Genomic DNA, 18651 nt, shown 5'->3' on the forward strand with positions numbered 1-18651 from the left:
CTAGGAGGCGGGGACGCGCGCGCCGGCCGGCACAGCGGGAGACAGGAGCGTGGAGAGGTGAGGCGCCCCCCGGGGCCGAGGTGATAGCAGCGCCGGGTCCCCGACTATGGACACCGGCTGCTGCATGGGGCAGGAAGCGGTCGCGGCGGCGGCCCGGAACGCGGGACGCCGCCACGGCTGTGACAGCTGCCCCTTTAATTGTGCAGACACAACGGCCTATTGTGGCTAATGGCTGCTGTGAGACAGTACAGTACATCACTATGGACACATAGGTCACTGAATCCTATTAATAGACAGCAACAACAGACACTGGCTCTGAGGGGCAGGAGAAGAATTCACATGGCTATTATATTAAACCATGCAGACATAGACACATAGCGAAATAAAGCAAATTTTTCACACAAATATTCATATTAAAGGTCAACGGTGGATTACAGGACTGTACATGTGGATTGTACAACTCTCGTCTATATGTTTATATTTTGTCTTCCTGAAAATTGACTTGTGGTACAGACTAAATTTACAAAATCTCCAAAATTTACCCCACGGATGTAACCTTTTTTTTTTTTTTTACTGTAGTTAGGTAAAATCCACTTTGAAATCTAAAATGCACCAATAGACAATCCACACATTTGCACCTGCCCTAAAATCTGACAACGATTCATGAATAGACCCAAGGACTGTCCAGAGCAGGAGAGGTTTTCTATCTGCATTTGCTGCTTCTATGGACAGTTCCTGACATGGACAGAGGTGGCAGCAGAGAGCACTGTGTCTGATTGGAAAGAATTAGGGCCGTTTCTGCCATGAGGCGGAATGAGTATTCCGCCTCAGGCGGCAGATTCTGCGCCCCTGCAGGGGGCGGCAGACAGCAGCCCTGCAGCCGCTCACCTGTCCTGCCGCAGCCGTCCCGTCCCGCCGCTTACCGCTGTCCCGCGCCGTCAGTCAGCAGCTGTCATCGCCCTCCAGCGAGTCGTGAGTGCCCGGGGTCAGCGGGGGCATCGCGGTCCCCGCTGACCCCGGGCACTCACGACTCTCTGGAGGGCGATGACAGCTGCTGACTGACAGCACTGGAGCACGAAAAGGAACAGCGGTGAGCGTTGGCGGTGGGACGGGACGGCTGCGGCAGGACAGGTGAGCGGCTGCAGGGTCGGGAGACAGCGGTGAGCGTTGGCGGCGATGACAGCTGCTGACTGTCGGCGAGGGACAGCGGTAAGCGGGACGGGACGGCTGCTGCAGGACAGGTGAGTGGCTGCAGGGCCGGCCCAGGGGGGGGGGTGCGGGGGGTGCAGGCGCGGGTGATTCGGTTACGGCGGCGGGGGGGGTTGTGAGGGGGCGGCCGCCTGAGGTTTGCCTCAGGCGGCAGAAACCCCAGAATCGGCCCTGGAAAGAATACATCACTTCCTGCAGGACATACAGCAGCTGATAAGTAGAGATGATCTAACAGCGCAAAATCTTAGGTTCTATAGAACTCGAACCTTGTTCAACCTTCCACATTTGATTCTTGATGCCTTCCCGGTCCATGGGGAAAGAGGAGACAGCCCGGGTACTGCCTGGAATTCCTGGATACAGCCTATTACAGGGGTACTCAATAACTTTTAGTGAAGGTCCACTTACCAAGGTCTATTGTCAGGTAAAGTTCCGAGCTGAACATCAGTAGGAAACGTGTTTTGTTACTTTTCACAAACGTTCAACTATTTACATACAGAATTGATGCTTATTAGCGGGAAAACTGGTGTTTTTTCTCACCAGCACTTTGATATTGGGTACAAAGGGGGTGACTGCCCTAGTAGTATATAGCCCCCCCTGTGAGCTCTCCCCCAGTAGTATATAACCCCCCCTGTGAGCTCTCCCCCAGTAGTATATAGCCCCCCTGTGCGCTCTCCCCCTGCAGTATATAGCCCCATGTGATCTCCCCCTGTAGTATATAGCCCCCCTGTGCACTTCCCCCAGTAGTATATAGCCCCCCTGTGCGCTCCCCCCAGTAGTATATAGCCCCCATGTGCACTCTCCCCCTGTAGTCTATAGCCCCCTGTGAGCTCCCCCCCGTAGTATATAGCCCCCCTGTGCACTCCCCCCAGTAGTATATAGCCCCCCAGTAGTATATAGCACCCCTTTGCGCTCCCCCCCAGGAGTATATAGCCCCCCAGTAGTATATAGCCCCCCTGTGCGCTCCCCCCAATAGTATATAGTACCCCCCAGTAGTTTATAGCCCCCCTGTGTGCTCCCCCCAATAGTATATAGCCCCCAGTAGTATAAAGCCCCCCTGTGCGCTCTCCCCCTGTAGTATATAGTCCCCTGTGAGCTCCCCCCAGTAGTATATAGCCCCCCTGTGCGCTCCCCCCAATAGTATATAGCCCCCCAGTAGTATATAGCCCCCCTGTGCACTCTCCCCCTGTAGTATATAGTCCCCTGTGAGCTCCCCCCAGTAGTATATAGCCCCCCTGTGCGCTCCCCCCAATAGTATATAGCCCCCCAGTAGTATATAGCCCCCCTGTGCACTCTCCCCTTATAGATGGCCCCCAGACAAAAAAAAAAAAAAACACAACTCACCTAGCACCTCGTTTCCCACTGCGGCTGTCTTCTTCTTTTCTCCTGTTGACTTGGCCCCCGGCTGATACGCGCTCTCTGGGGATGACCCGGGGATTCCCCAGCAGAGCGCGCACCAGTGACCTCAGTGTACGCCGCTGGCCTGTACTTCCGGGAATTCACTGATGCGCACTCTGCTGGGGAATCCCCTGGACATCCCCAGAGAGGGCGTATCAGCCGGGGGCCGGGCTGACACTGCCCCCAGCCCCACAGGCGTACTGAAATCTAAGGACAGCACGCCTATGGGGCGGGAGGCATTGCGGTGGGGAGCGAGACACATGGGGGATGTCCCGGGAGGTCTGACCAGGGGTCCGGACAGCTGGCCTCCAGTTGAGGACCCCTGGCTTATTACCTAGGCTGAATCCCGGAATTCTAGGCGGTACCTGGGATGTCTCTTCCTTCCCCACGGACCGGGAAGGCATAGGGATTCAAATGCGGAGGTTCGAGTTCTATAGAACCTAAGATTTTCTGCTGTTCCATCATCTCTACTGAAAAGTATTGGAAGACTTGAGATTTTCAAATAGAAGTACATTACAAATCTATATAACTTGATATAAAATATTTTTTGCCGTGGTACCCCTTTAATAGATGCAGAAACAAAACTGTGTAGCCATGAACAATCAATTAGAAAACTACACTAAACATCTACATGGTGAGTCGTCGGCCATCACACAAGGCCAGAAGGCAAACCTATAACAAATCCATGGCGAGGTATGCATGTGTTACATGTGGATTTTGGCACAAAATTCACCCTTTGCATTGCACTGCAAATTTCTTACATATTGGCAACATCTGGACCTGGCATTAGACAGCTCCCGAATATATTCTGAAGAGTACCTGCAAAAGAGAGGAATTACCTAAAGGGGTTATCCCACTACTAAAGGAGAAGTCTTGCAAATTTTTTTATTAAAGTATTGTTTTGTCCCCCAAAAGTTATACATGCTGTAGAGGATGATGGCAGGGGGGTGCTCAGTGTCCCTCCAGTGCCCTGTGTCCCTCAGTGTCCCCCTGCCATCATCCTCTCCAGCAGCCACAGCCCGCACAGCTCTGGGTGTCGGGTCGTGACATCACCATTTTATCCAGGAAGTGACATCACCATTTTATCCAGGAAGCGACATCACCATTTTATCCAGGAAGTGACATCACCATATTACCCAGGAAGTCAAGCCTTGATGCAGTAGTAAGTGCATAAAAAAGCACTTTATAAGCATTTCCCTTAATAAGTGTACTGTATATTGGTAATTTGTATAACTTTTTTTTGGAGGGGGCAATACAATGCTTTAATAAAAGTTTTCACCTTTAAATTGGGTTTCACGTATGCCCATCATCCAGCATATTTGCCATTCAGTCAATGTGCAGCCACAGGATCAATAAACTCTACATGCAGTGTTTTTTAATCTATTTGGGGGACAAATATGCTTGATGGTCCATATGTCCGGCGCTGTGTCCTATTTTAGCCGATGGGATGAGACGCTGGATGCAAATGATTCACCTTGTGGCATCCAGTGTCCCCATCCGGGATGGATGGTGCCGGATCATTGGACATATGTGAGCCCAGCCTAAAAGTTATCCTGTGTTCACAGGATACAGGATAAGGCTAGGTTCACACTGCGTTTTAAGCATCCATTTAACGGATCAATTTTTTGCAAAAAAGCAGATGCATTTGTGTGCATCTGTTTTTGATCCGTTTTTCCATTGACTTCCATTATAAAAAAAACAGATCCATTAAACGGATGCTGAAAACGCAGTGTGAACCTAGCCTAACTGGGTGATCGGTGGGATCACAACAGTGGAGGTCAATTGTCTGCCAAGGGAATGAAGAAGCTCTGCACATGCTCTATGTATTCTATACGAGACTTCCACTGCAGCCATATTTGAATGTCTGATAGACAGTGAATAAAGAGGTGACCAGGCATGTCTTCCTGTGATTGGTGGGGTCCCAGCAGTCAGACCCTCACTGATCAGCTTGATTTTGAGGTCAGTGATTAAAAACATACAAACAATTTCAGGTTCACCGTTTGATCGTTGCCTCATTTACACCAGAAGAATAATGCTATAACGATTTATCGCACGATAATCGGGCCAAATAAGGGTCCATTTACACAGAAAGATTATCTGCCAAAGATTTGGAGCCAAAGCCAGAAACAGGCTATAAAAAGAGATCAGGTCATAAAGGAAAGCCTGAGATTTCTCCTCTTTTCTAATCCATTCCTGGCTTTGGCTTCAAATCTTTGGCAGGTAATTTGTCAGATAATCTTTCCGTGTAAATGGACCCTAAAAGGCCCTTATAACTTTCAATTTTCAAATAATCCCTTTAAAGGGGTTATCCAGCGCTACAAAAACATGGCCACTTTCCCCCTACTGTTGTCTCCAGTTTGGGTGGGGTTTGAAACTCAGTTCCATTGAAGTAAATGGAACTTAATTGCAAACTGCACCTGAACTGGGGACAACAGTAGGGGGAAAAGTGGCCATGTTTTTGAAGCGCTGGATAATCCCTTTAAATAACAGCTCCCCAACCAGTGGCTCAGAAGCCATATGTTACTATTAGGCTCACTCCATTTGGCTTCCAAGGTTTGGGCAACAGCTGATATAGCAATGGAACCAAAGATAGCATTGCAATATTACAACTAGCAGCGAGGTTAAAATAAAAACAAACAAAACAATAACACATTGTACTATCATTTAGCTTTTTAAGATTTTATTAGCAAGCTCTATTATCAGAACTGCCACAGTTGACCTTGCACCCACATAATATCACTGCCACTTAGCATTCTTTACTTTGACATGTATTATTTTATTTATATGTCATACTCCTTACTAGTAAATAGTAAATTGTAAAGATTTTTTTTCCAGCTGCTGTATGTCCTGCAGGAAGTGGTGTATTCTTTCCAGTCTGAAGAGCAGGAAATGTTTTCTATGGGGATTTGCTTCTGCTCTGGACAGCTTCTGACAAGGGGGTCATGCACACTGAGCAAAAGACAAGGAAATGAAGAGGAATCCGCTCTTAAATTCTGCTTGAAATTCCTCCCGTAAAAGAATGAACAGAGCAATGTCTTATTGTGTTCAATGGGATTTCCGCTCTGTTGTTCACTGCAGAATTTTCTGCTGCAGATCTGCTTTCCGCCCAAAGAAGTGACATGTCACTTCTTTGGGCGGATTTTGCTAGAGGAATCCTATAGAAGTCTATGGGGCTTGAATTCTGCTTAAAATTCTGCTTGAATTCCACTTGAATTCTGCTTAAATCTTTCCTCTTCAATTCCTCGCCTGTTGCTCAGTGTGCATGAGCCATGTCAGACTGGAGAGAATACATCACTTCCTGCAGGACATACATCAGCTGATAAGTACTAGAAACCGTGAGATTTTTTTTAAATTACAAATTACAAAACCAGCTGACTTAAAACATTTTTTTTTTTTTTTTTTGCTGAACTGCCCCTTTAAGTAACAGCAAGAACTTGTCTAATCCTTCTAGTCAACTCATTTTTGTCTATTATAATACTATACTGTGCTTTGTGGGTTCTAATCTCAGATGATAATAATAATAATAATAATAATAATAACGATAGTAGTAACATAGACAAAGTAGGTTCTGTTAGATTTGGGGTTGTAAATAGTTTTACAATTTAAGTGAGATGCAGCCTGGGCTGAATGGCTGTATTGTGCTGCAGCTGTAATTACAACAAGGCGTGAAATGGCTGTTAATAAGGACACGAGTGGAGAGTTACTTGTCCAGCGTGCTGCGTGCAGGATGTGCGGGCCCCTCCTCAGGGCTGTGCCAGTACCAGACTCCATCTCATAGTGCTGGGCAGTGGCCGGGGGATGTCTGGCTGCTCGGTGCACATCATGTTAGGACCCTGCAGGAGCACTGAGTAACACGTTTGCTATGTCCCATCACAGTGACAACTATTTGCTTATAATCCCACAGGATTTAACGTGCTGGATGCCAATGTGACTGCTGTTACTCCGCATGTGTAAGTGATTCGCTTACGTACACGTCAGGTCAGGACTTGATAGGTACAGGATAACTGGGAATTCAGTTTAGGCATATAAGGTTAACCATATAGGATGACTACTGTGTTTACCCGAAAATAAGACAGTACCTTCCCCCCCCCCCTCCCCCTCTAAAACAGGCACTATGGGGAGATTTAACAAACTGGTTTAAAGTAGAATTGGCTCAGTTGCCCCTAGCAACCAATCAGATTCCACCTTTCATTTTTCAAATAATATGTGAGGAATGAAAAGTGGAATCTGATTGGTTGCTAGGGGCAACAGGGCCAGTTTCACCTTACACCATGTTTGATAAATCTCCCCCATGGTGTTTTTTTTTGGAGGTGGCAATTTTCTCTCTGTGGCAGTTTTTCCAAAAGCAGCATGCTGAGGGTGAGGCGTTTTTCTACCATAGACTTCAATGGGGTTATACTGGTAGTCCCAAAAACGTCATTGCTGTGTGTATGGCTTTTTTGTCACCTTTTGTGGTCAAGCAACTAGGTCATGTGACGGCAGAGGAAAAAAGTTTAGTTATACAAAAACACCTCAACCACTAAAATGATCTAGAAAAAATGTCTGAAAAATGCAAACAAATAAAATAAATGTGCATGTGCTGCATATGTCTCTGTACTTCATCCCCTTACAGTTCTATGACTCCATCTCCTACCAGTCCTATGACTCCATCTCCTACCAGTCCTATGACTCCATCTCCTACCAGTCCTATGACTCCATCTCCTACCAGTCCTATGACTCCATCTCCTACTAGTCCCATTACTCCATCTCCTACCAGTCCTATGACTCCATCTTCTACCAGTCCTATGACTCCATCTCCTACTAGTCCTATGACTCCATCTCCTACTAGTCCTATGGCTCCATCTCCTACTAGTCCTATGACTCCATCTCCTACTAGTCCTATGACTCCATCTCCTACCAGTCCTATGACTCCATCTTCTACTAGTTTGGCTGTTAGATATTTGTGAGGTTCCAGATAGAACACCCAGTGTATAACTACCGGGGTCTATGGGGCTACTAGCTATTTTCTCTTAGGGTTCAAACCCACTTGCCGGATCTGCAGCGAGTCTCCTCGCTGCGTTTTTGCAGTGAGACTCGCTGCAGATCCCAGCCCTATACTTTCAATAGCAGAGAAACGCGCGGCAGGGATGTACATCCCTGCTGCGAGTTTGTCCTCACCCGCCCCATTAACCCCCCGCCGCCGGACACTATACATTACCGGGTCCCCGCTCCTGCTTGTTTCGGGGCTCCCGGTGTCTTCATGTCCCGCTCAGCCAATCAGTGTGCTGCGGCAGGGCAGCACACTGATTGGCTGAGCGGGACGTGCCGAAAACCCCCAAAGCAAGCCGGAGCAAGACCAGGTAATGTATAGTGTCCGGCGGCCGGGGGGGGTTAACAGGGCGGGTGAGGACAAACTCGCAGCAGCGATGTACATTTCTGCTATTGAAAGTATAGGGCCGGGATCTGCAGCGAGTCTCGCTGCAAAAACACAGCGAGGAGACTCGCTGCAGATCCGGCAAGTGGGTTTGAACCCTTAAACTTACTTTTCATATAAGCGTGGGTTGGGGGATCACTGTTGTGTAGGGTTGTATGTAACAATCAGTGGGGGCAAATAACACAAATTTGCAACAGCTCACCGCAATGGCAAAATACAGACCCACTACAGACATGAAAATAGTTAAAAGCAATTCCCAAATTCCCAAAATTGCAAATGGTGTAAACTACCCCACCACGATAAGGTAGCCTCATGCCGGGGTGGACCTACACTGTACTATGTCCTCTCCATGGCGTGTAATACGCCTACATACATACAGCGGGGGTACAGTGACACTTTAAAGGGGTTATCCAGGATTCAAAAAACATAGCAACTTTCCAAAAATAGCGCCACCCCAGTCCCTCAGGTTACAAATATTACAGCTGGGCCCCAATCACTTCAATGGAAGTGAGCTGCAGTACCGCACACTCCCTGAGGACAGGAGTGGAGCTGTTTCTGGAAAAAAAAAAAAAAGCTAGTTTTTTTTTAATGTTCAATGATGTTATGCAGACAGAGGATGGTATGGAGCATGTTATGGAGCAATAGCCTAGAGGTGGGGTGCACAGTGTGCGGGGAGTAATGCTCTGCTGCTGCCCCGGGGTTCTGGCACTCTGGGGGGAAGGGGGGAGCACCGCTGCTGCTGCTGATGCTGGAGGGGGCGGAGCGTTCACCTCGGCGCAGGGCAGGGTGGCTGCTATGCCTCTCAGTCTCCTGCAGAGGTCGCTGTGGCGCTGGCTCTCTCCGCCCCTCTCCGGGAAGAATCAGTGCAGCTGTTGCTGTGTGTGAGGCTGCGGATTCCTCCAGTCCACTCCCTTCATTTCATCCGTGCTCGGTGCTCAGGCGGCTGCCATCCTGCAGGCTCCACACTCCACTGCATTCCAGGTAATGGCTGACCAGCGGATCCCGCCTTATTACTGGATTGATGGGAGGATGGCGGGGGGACACAGACCCGCACGGATGCTGCTGGATCACGCCGCATTCATACCGGGCTGCGTTTTCTTTTGGATTGGGAGTAATGCACAGGGGGAGGAGGGCTGCATGCTGCTCGGCTGCATTCTGCATCATTGCATTGCAGCAGAACCGTCTCCCTCCTCTGCTGTATTCTCCTTAGACATGGGAAGGGGAAGAAGATGTCTAGGAGGGGCTTGTGGGGTGAGCGAGCTGCTGGCTGCCCCCTGGGATGGGGCTGCGGTGTGCTGCCCGGGATAACGGTCCAGGGACAGGCGTGGTCCTGGGTGCCCATAGCCTGCGTTATATAACCGCTCTGTGTGTATGGGAGACACACTCCATATATGGATGGGGAGATATATAATGGATGTCTATGGGAGACCCTGTATATATGGATGGGGAGATGTGCTGTATACACTCACCATATAATGGGTGTCTATGGGAGACATATATGTGTATATGATCAGCATCTGTATTGGGGTGCTTGTATGCACTGTATATATACTTATGATCAGCATCTGTGTAGGGGATAGTGCTGTATGCACTCGCCATACAATGTGTGTGTGTATATATATATATATATATATATATATATAAATTCCCTGCTGCATCTGACTTATATTGAGTCCTTGTACTCTTTGCCCCCTGTCTACATTGTGCCCCCCCCCCCCAACAGGTTGTGATAGTGTTACCAGTTGTGTTGCACAGGTGCACAGTGGTGCCATATAGGACTCCCATCTACACACATGCCCAGGGTGACATCTCCCTCGGCGCTCCATGTGTCTGTTGGCAAGGTCCTAGAGTCTCTGCAAGGTGGCACTGCCAGTGCTATTGTGGGTAAATGAAGATCCTTCAAAGTATTTTGTCTGGGTGTCTGAAATTTGATGCAGTATAAGGTTTTCCCATGCGCGGATGCTGAGGATGATGCAGCACTATGCAGCAAACTGACAAACCCAGTGTGTGTTGGTTGCAGCTAACATGGGCATAAGCTGCTGTGCCCGATGCAACCCCACCCCAGGATGGGAGGATGTTTATTGCCACCCCCCCTCCTCCGTCCAGTTGATTTAGTGGTGTAATATCTGGGAGTGGGTGCACTTGTTCAGATGTGTGGAGCTCGGTGCCTGTGGTGGCGGTGATGCCCTGTAATGTAGGCGGTGGGGGTGGGTAATTACAGTTCTGCAGATTTAATGCGGTTAAATTGAGATGCATTCAGCCCTTAGGTCCGGGACTTTAACCGCTTAACTTCCAGAGGAGTTTGGACTGAGTTCACTACACGATGGGGGTTAGGAGGATGGTCGGATTAGTTGATGTAAGTCATCCGCATTCACTCGTGGCGGTGATGATAGACGGATATGTTCACGTTTTATTACATTACTTGGATCTACATCTAAATCCATAACTAACATAACATACATCTGGGTGGACCCACGTCTCTTTTTCAGCCCCAGTAACTATGTCTGGTGTAATGGCATGAAGTTATGGTTGACAAGGTGCCAAGTTAGCGCCATGGTCTGTTCCCGAGCCTCCGGAGAACAATAGTATTTGGCTAACTCCTCTCCGCTTGGAAACATGGGAATCCTGCACCTGTTTCTGTGTTGGAGGAATGCGAGGGGGTATACATGTGTTGAGGTAGTGGATGCATGGAATAGTTCCCAGGCGTGGCAGGATGTATGGAATTCCTGGCACCACCAGCGAGAATAAGATGCTTAATATTACAGCATATACTGTTATCTAGTAATACACAGAACTATGGTGAATTGTAGGCTTCTGGCTTTATGGCATTCATAGCCAGGGGCCTGGAGCTGTTCAGCTAGTATATACTTATCATTAGGAGTCCTCATGTTTGTGGTGGTGGTCTCCACTGAGATTCCCATACAATGTAACATAGGATACATTTCTTTCAGTAATTGGGATATGGGCTAGAATACTAGTGGAGACTTTCTGCCAAAGCAGAACTCCAACAAGTCAGTGGGGCGATGCAGGGAGAATAGTGCCAGGCCGGATCTGATCAATGACTACAACTTGCCTAAGGGCCCTATTCCACCGGACGATTATCGTTCGCATAATCGTTAACGATCTCAAACGACCGCTATTGCGAAAGACCTGGAAACGTTCACTCATTTCCATGTAACAATAACCGTTACTTATGATCGTATTTGCGATAGTTTTTCTTCGCTATTTCGTTCGTATCTACTGCGAACGACCGAACGACGTCTTATTCAATGGGAACGATTTGCGAACGAGCAACAATAAAAATAGGTCCAGGTCTTATAAAGCGATCAACGATTTCTCGTTCGGTCGTTAATCGTTAACTACATTTCAACCGAACTATTATCGTTTAGATTCGAACGATTTAACGATAATCTGAACGATAATCGTCCAGTGGAGTAGGGCCCTAACTCTGCTACACCTGCTACTAGTAGACAGCCGCTCCCTCCCTTATTACTGCCATACGGATGTGTGCACACCGTAATGATGGATATTTTTTGTCGCGTTTTGCAATGCTGCATTTTAACTGCAGTGTGTGAATACGCTGCTGTATGCGTATACGAGGGGATATAAAATATATATATATATATATTGTGTATAATTCATAGTATGCAGTATGGAGGACTCCACCTATGTAGTTGTCTTGGTGTAGCGATGGTTGTCCCTGTATATATGGACGCTGCTGACTGGATAAATGTTCATGGTTTTGACCTTCTGAAAAGATCATATAACCATGTATTGCTCTTGCTTAGACATCGTATTTCTGTACAGGATATTGGATTTGCGTTGGAGATGATGTTGCTCCGATACATTATTCATGAGCTGTCTGCCACTTAGAAATAATTTTGCTTTATGAGACTATTGAGAGTGACTCGGAGAAGTAGCCTTGCTGTCAATAACAAGCAATGTCGGCCCAAGTTTCCACCCTAGGAGATCAGGAGAGCTAATCCTTGGCACTGTTGATGGTGTACGGCTCATGAGCCATGTATCTGTATTCAGTCTGTCGGACAGGCATTTTTTGAAATTTTTACAGTCTCAACACAAAGTGAAGCGATTTTCCTAGTAGTCTTTATTAGCTGCTGCTAAATGGTAGGTAAGTCCAATGGACTCTCTGTGTTAGACATAGCAGCGGGGTTGGGGGTTACTAACCAGATCAAAGGGTGGGTGAGGACAAATGGATTTAGGAGGACAGCTTACACAGGCAGGAGATAGGAGAGTATGTACAAGGCACTCTGCTGGGGTGGGGGTCATATAGACAAGTATAGAGAAAATAGAGCTCACGTAGCAAGTTGTAGACTCCGTAGAAGCAAAAGTAAGCAAAGTTCTTGAAAGTTTTTTTTTTGCACCATACAAGTACAAAACAATAATAAAAAAAACATGGAGGTCATTCAGATGGAAGGCCATCGATCTAATACAGCTTGGGTCCTTAGAGAGCTGCTCACCATTCTCGATCATAAATGGGGCTTTGGCAGGTGACCTTACGATGACATCCATGTACCCTGAAAGGACATATTGGCAGCAGTTGCCTTTAGGTGAGAACCTTAAAGGGTTTATCCAGCGCTACAAAAACACGGTCACTTTCTTCCAGAAAAAGCACCACTGTTGTCTCCAGTTTAGGTGTGGTTTTCAATTAAGCTCCATTCACTTCAATGGAACAGAGTTATGCGGCGTTTACACGGAACGATTATCGTTCGAATTTACAAGATAACGATCAAATTCGAGCGATAATCGTACGTGTAAACGCCGCAAAATGACGAGCAAGAAATAGTTCATTTTGATCTTTTAACATGTTCTTAAATTGTCGTTCGCTTAAAATTCGCAGATCGCTTCGTGTAAACAGTCTTTCACCGATTTACCCTATGTAAAAGATGGGCTTAAGCGATCTTAAAAATGATCGCAATAACAATTTTTCTTACAAATTTTCTTACGATTTTTCTAACGATTTATTCGTCTTAACGCTGATCGTTATAAAAACCAAATCTTCGCTTCAAAATCATTAAGCAATCGACTGGGCGAATTATCGCTCCGTTTAAACGCAGCATTACAAAACCTGCACCCAAGCTGGTGCTGTCTCTGGAAGAAAGTGGCCATGTTTTGTAGCACTGGATAACCCCTTTAAAAAAAAATATTGGGTAATTTTTTGTGCTGAAACAGACACCACTGTTGTGCAGTGGGATCGGGCTACATAGGAACAGCGGTTATGGCCCGGGAAACAAGGAAGGTGAATATAGAGGTTTTTTTTCATCTCCCCAACCCCCTCCCCCCCCCTTCTGCCTGACCGCCGTTAGGTGTAAAAGTTACTACTCAGAATACCCCTTTAAGGTGCTCTACTACTTTCCATTTTCAGTATTTGCTTGTTTGGTGCCATCTCACGACCTCTTCAGTATAAACTGTGAATAAGTGTCGATTTCAGGCTTGTTTCTGAGGCTAAGCTCTAGTTTATGTTGGCGCACTCATGGTAGTATTTGGCAACTCCAGTAAGTGCAGCAGTGATTTATTGCTGGCAGACTGGTTTCATTTTGCGGTCCCTGACTTTTAGAGGTACATTGTAACCCACGGCAAAATGTTTTCCGTAACTTTCACTTTTTTTTCCATTCAGTTTTGCAATAATTTGACAGGTCGTAGAGCTTTGTCTGATTGGAATGACGTATGAAGCCGGACTTACGACACGACATGCTTGTCATAGCTGGGCTGAAGAATGCCGCCTTCCATTAGTCTGAGGGGGAAGCTGTCAGCAGCAGTGGCGCAGGATGTGGTTACATTGACATCGGAGATCTCGTCCTGCATATTGGTTGGCGAGGATGGCAGATGTGCACGGCACTTAGGACTGAACACTTCAGGGTTTTCTGATCGATGTCTTATACCATTAGATGACTTTTTTATAAAGCCGCCGTAGACAGTATTACCGGAAATCAATTTACTGTCCGAGAATTATATCTATTGCCCTCTCTGTCCTTTTAAGACTTGAAAAGATGCTATCGGACAGGGCTAGTTGTAATGGCCGCCATATTGTTTTTTTATAGGATTTGTTTGCGAACGGATGATTGGCACGGCTCCAGCATAACTGATTTTGCCAAGTGATGGCTCCTGTACCTAAAGAGGGGTAGTCCTGCCGCATCCATATATCCTAATAGACGGCCCAACCTTTACAACAGAGGGTGGCTCTTTCGTTCATGGGCGACATTATATATACGTATATAGATCTGTCAGTGATGTGAAGCAGGCTAAGTGCTTTAGATTACGGAGAAGATCCATGCATCTCTATTGCTTGTTTCCCTAATGCATTCCTCTCCCTGTGCCCACTCTCACACCCACTCAGAGTGCTGTCTGTTCTATGTCAGCAGCCTGCATTTCCGCCCTGCTCGCTAATATGCAATTAAATCCCATTCTTCCTCTGATCCCGTAGAAAGAAGCTAAGTGAGGTAATGGTGTCACTGCCTCACAATACGGTACATGCTTTGCGTTTCTGTTCTGGTCTTACAATTGGATTCCGTCTATAAAGCTATATATTAAATGGAGATACAGTCTTTGTTAACATATAATCATGTTACCGTGCAACATGCAATATCCTATGTGGAGGAGTGGGATTCTAGGGGGGAGTTGAATAAAAAAAACATGGACCAAACATCCATTTATGCATTACTATCCATCGACAAAGAAAGAGATGCTGACATATACTGTGGTGTGCTGCAGAGAGCCTCCATTTATTTCAGCGGCCCTAATGTAGTCAGGTAGCGGCTAGGTTGCAGCCACTTTCCCAGGGTATATGCTTATTATAATAGCATTTTTAAGCCACGTTCAGTTCGCTTATACCTATGCGAAGTGACCCAAACATAGTCACTAGCTTACTATATTCAGGCCATTGAAATAAATAGGTCTACAGTACACTAAAGTATATGTCAGCAACCCAGGCTCAGGGCTCATGTATTACAGTTGTAAGAATTAAGGCCCTATTACACGAAACGATTATCAGTAGTATTCGGCCGATAATCATCCCGTGGAATAGGAGGCAACGATCAGCCGACATCGTTCATGTCGCCTGATCGTTTGTCTTTCAACATGTTGTTGAGCGGACCTGGCATTTGGATGCCACCCTAGGAATCCTAGAAACATAGGCTGTATCCATGTTTTTCTGGCAGCCTTAGAGTGGCATCCAACTTCTCCAGACTCCAGGTTTCAAATGCCAAGCCTTCAGGTTCGGATGAACTTTGGCGAGCCTGAACTTCCGGCCAGTTTGCTCGACACTAATGAGAATACATTCACACGCAGTAGTTTCATTGCAAAAAGTTTCTGTGACTGCCCCGATTCATCTCAATGGGGGCTTGCAGAAATCTATATGCTTGCTGCCAAAACAGCCCTAGTCATATGAATCGGATTTTCAGTCGTGGAAATTTCTGTAACAAAATTTCCATGTTTGACTATACCCCCAGGCTGTAATCGCACTCATGTCACAGGCTTCGTTCATTGCAAATCCTGAAAGATTTGACAGGAAGAATAGTGCCACGCACATCACTTTTCTTCCTGTCAAAATGACGGCCATCACGACAGAGCCCTTTATATGTTATGGGGTCAGTCAGGCGTTGGTGGCGTTTGTGATACAGTGAATCTGGAACTGCTTTGTGGCTTCTGTTGTTGTGAACAGCGTCTAGTTCAAAGTGACTGATGGTGCGTAGAGCCCTGCATAGGGTACTTTATTTTCTCTAGACGAATTTGTCTTCCCTGGATTCATACATTAGAACATACCAGAGTTTGTATGAAAGTACAGGAAAAATCTTGTGTATACCTCTGTATAAAATCATATGGAGGTACAATATACCTGCATGGGCTCTATATAGGGAGGTTGTAATATGATCAAGTGTACAGAGCCTAACCCCATGTTCATGTTACATAAGGTGAACTATAAGGCCTCATTCACAATCCAGTCTACGGACCCGTATTTCCATACTTGAGTTAGTGCGCATTGATGTCTGTTGGACTATTCACACGATCAGTAGATTACAAGGACGCAAAGAAGATGAAAAAAAAGGATATATCCCAGTGGGGACCCAGATGTTTTTGCGGATTCTTTGACAGAAATCAATGGGATCCACAATTTTTATATGGATTGTAACTAGGGATGGTCCGAACCCGCTGAGGTTCGGGTTCGGATGAACCCGAACGCTCTGCATCGGATTCCCGCTGTCTGCGCGCTCCGTGCAGCGGGCGGATCCAGCGGGAAGACCGCCTGGAAAAATGGGATACAGCCTATGGCTATGGCTGTATCCCATTTTTCCAGGCGGTCCTCCCACTGGATCTGCCCGCTGCACGGAGCGGGCAGACAGCGGGAATCATCACCGAGGGTTCGGGTTCGTACGAACCCGATCCGAACTCTGTTCGGACCATCCCTAATTGTAACCTTTTTGGCATGTGTATTTCCATAAAAAATAAGGATGAGTCATTAGTCAAACAGATTTGCGCAAATACACATGCACTACAGATGCCCAATCTTTAATTTTTAGCGCATTTTACAGGTGGATAGCGGTAGGAATCTACAGACATGAAAAGAATACTGTACGTGTGCATAAGGCCTAACAGTGTGGCCGACCAAAGGATGTGAAATTATCCAAAATTCCTCATTGATGCCAATTCGCTGTTGTAAATTCCATATGAAATATAACCCAGTATTCCCTTATGTCTGAACTTGGCCCTATAACACTCGATCAGGAATCTCTTCCCTTTGACCATATGCAAAGAAAATATCAACTATCTCTGTTTTTTGGGTGACGTGTATTTAGAAATACTTTACGAATGGAGTCTGGTATATAGATTGCTTTTGTGGTTCTTGTTCACATATTGTATAGTTGGTCTATATACGTATTGTATATGGTCAATAGTTCTGCAATGAAGTATATATGAGAATTTCAGCCGTGCTTTCATTCCAATCTGTAGGTTAGTAATCTGAGATTGGATTAGTAAACGTGAGAAGTTGATTCACTCTGGGAATATTAGATGCCAGTATTGACTTGGTGTAGACAACCGTGCAATGGAACATGTTGTTTTTTTTTTTTTTTAATGTATGAAAGATTTTACGAGCCTATGTTTCAACCTCAAAAGAAGAAAAAGATAAAAGTATTTTGATTGTTTTGCCATTTGTTTTACAATTTTTATTTATTTTTTAAATAATGCAATTTGGGCCTTTCCAGCAATTAAAAACATATCCCCTCACCCGTAGAGTAGATTGCGAGGTGTCAGACCTCTAGGACCCAAATGCTAAGTTGGCATCTAAGTAGGAGTAAACTTCAGGTGTCACAAGATTAAGGCCCCATTCACACGTCCGTGTCAGTTTTTACTGTCAGGAAATCCTGATCAGGAGACCTTAAATGTCATCAGGAAAGTATCAGGATTTCCTGACAGTAATCCGTTTTTACCTTCAGGAAACAATCAGGAAAAACCTTCAGGATTTCCTGATCAGAAGAAAAATAGGACACGATCAGAGATGTATTTCTGTAAACTGGATGGTCACAGCTTGCAGAAGTACAACTCCCATCATGCCCGGCTGACAGGTCATGATGGAAGTTGTACTTCTGCAGTCTGTGGTCACCCAGGTTGCAGGACATGATGGGAGTTGTACTTTTGCAACCTGGATGGCTGCAGAAGTACAACTCCCATCATGACCTGTCAGCAGGGCATGGTGGGAGCTGTACTTCTGCAACCTGGATGGCCACAGGCTACAGAAGTACAACTCCCATCACCCATCATGACCTGTCAGCAGGACATGGTGGGAATTTTAATTCTTGGGGGTGGAGGGGGGATCTCACCTGTCCTGGTCTCCAGATCTGCTGTGCTTGATCGCAAATGGCCGCAGGGGGGGGGGAACGTGGTGCCGCGAGTGGCCGCGGGGGGTGTGAGGTGGGGTTGGATTGGCGGCATTTGGGTGCCGCGGGTGGCCGCTGGGGGGGTTAGGACATGTGCCGCGAGTGGCCCGGGGGGCGAGGATGTGCCGCGAGGGGTGGGAGGGGTGGTGGTGCCGGGGGGGCCTTGCTGCGGGCGGGGGTGACGTTTACAGCGGGTCGGGGAGGTCCAGGGAGTGGAGGAAGAGGCAGCAGGAGGCCGGGGCAGACTGGGGATCATCGGCGGAAGGTCTTCCGGGTAAGTGGAGCTCCGGACGCTTTCCTGATGTGCATCAGGAAAGCGTCCGGGGCCCGGCGCTCCCATAGACTTCTATGGGGGTGTCCGGGCCGGATTTCCGGACAAAAATAGTTTCCGGAAGGGTGTCCGTGTCCAATGAAAGTCAATGCGTTCTGATAGGAAATCCGGGTGGTTTTTCCGGACGTGTGAAGGGGGCCTAAATTAGGTGTCAGTCTTGTGACTCCCGAAACATCATGTGGCTTCTGACATTCGGTCGGCAATAAGGTTACATACATTTTTGTGTTGGGCCAATACATGGACACATCCATGAGTAAACTGAATAGGTCCAAGTGCTTCCCATGGCGTGGCCCTCGCACCTGCCTGCCCTCTATTGGCAGTGATACCCACAGTACTGCGTGCATTGCTGCTCACTACATTGCTGTGCTTGGTTCAGGAGGTCATGCAATAGAAAAGAACCCGAACGCTCTGCA

The 18651-nt window shown here is 46.9% G+C and overlaps 1 protein-coding gene across 1 annotated transcript in view; it reads left to right on the plus strand.

Annotated features, from left to right (window-relative positions):
• The first annotated feature begins 8876 nt into the window (after positions 1-8876).
• Positions 8877-18651, plus strand: part of SPTBN1 (spectrin beta, non-erythrocytic 1) — a 124739-nt gene continuing 114964 nt past the window's right edge. The window contains exon 1 of the mRNA XM_069954333.1: positions 8877-8998. The gene's annotated coding sequence lies outside the window, so the exon portion shown is untranslated. The remainder of the gene's footprint in view (positions 8999-18651) is intronic.

Source organism: Dendropsophus ebraccatus, chromosome 15 (assembly GCF_027789765.1).
Source record: "Dendropsophus ebraccatus isolate aDenEbr1 chromosome 15, aDenEbr1.pat, whole genome shotgun sequence".
NCBI classification, from domain to species: Eukaryota; Metazoa; Chordata; class Amphibia; order Anura; family Hylidae; genus Dendropsophus; species Dendropsophus ebraccatus.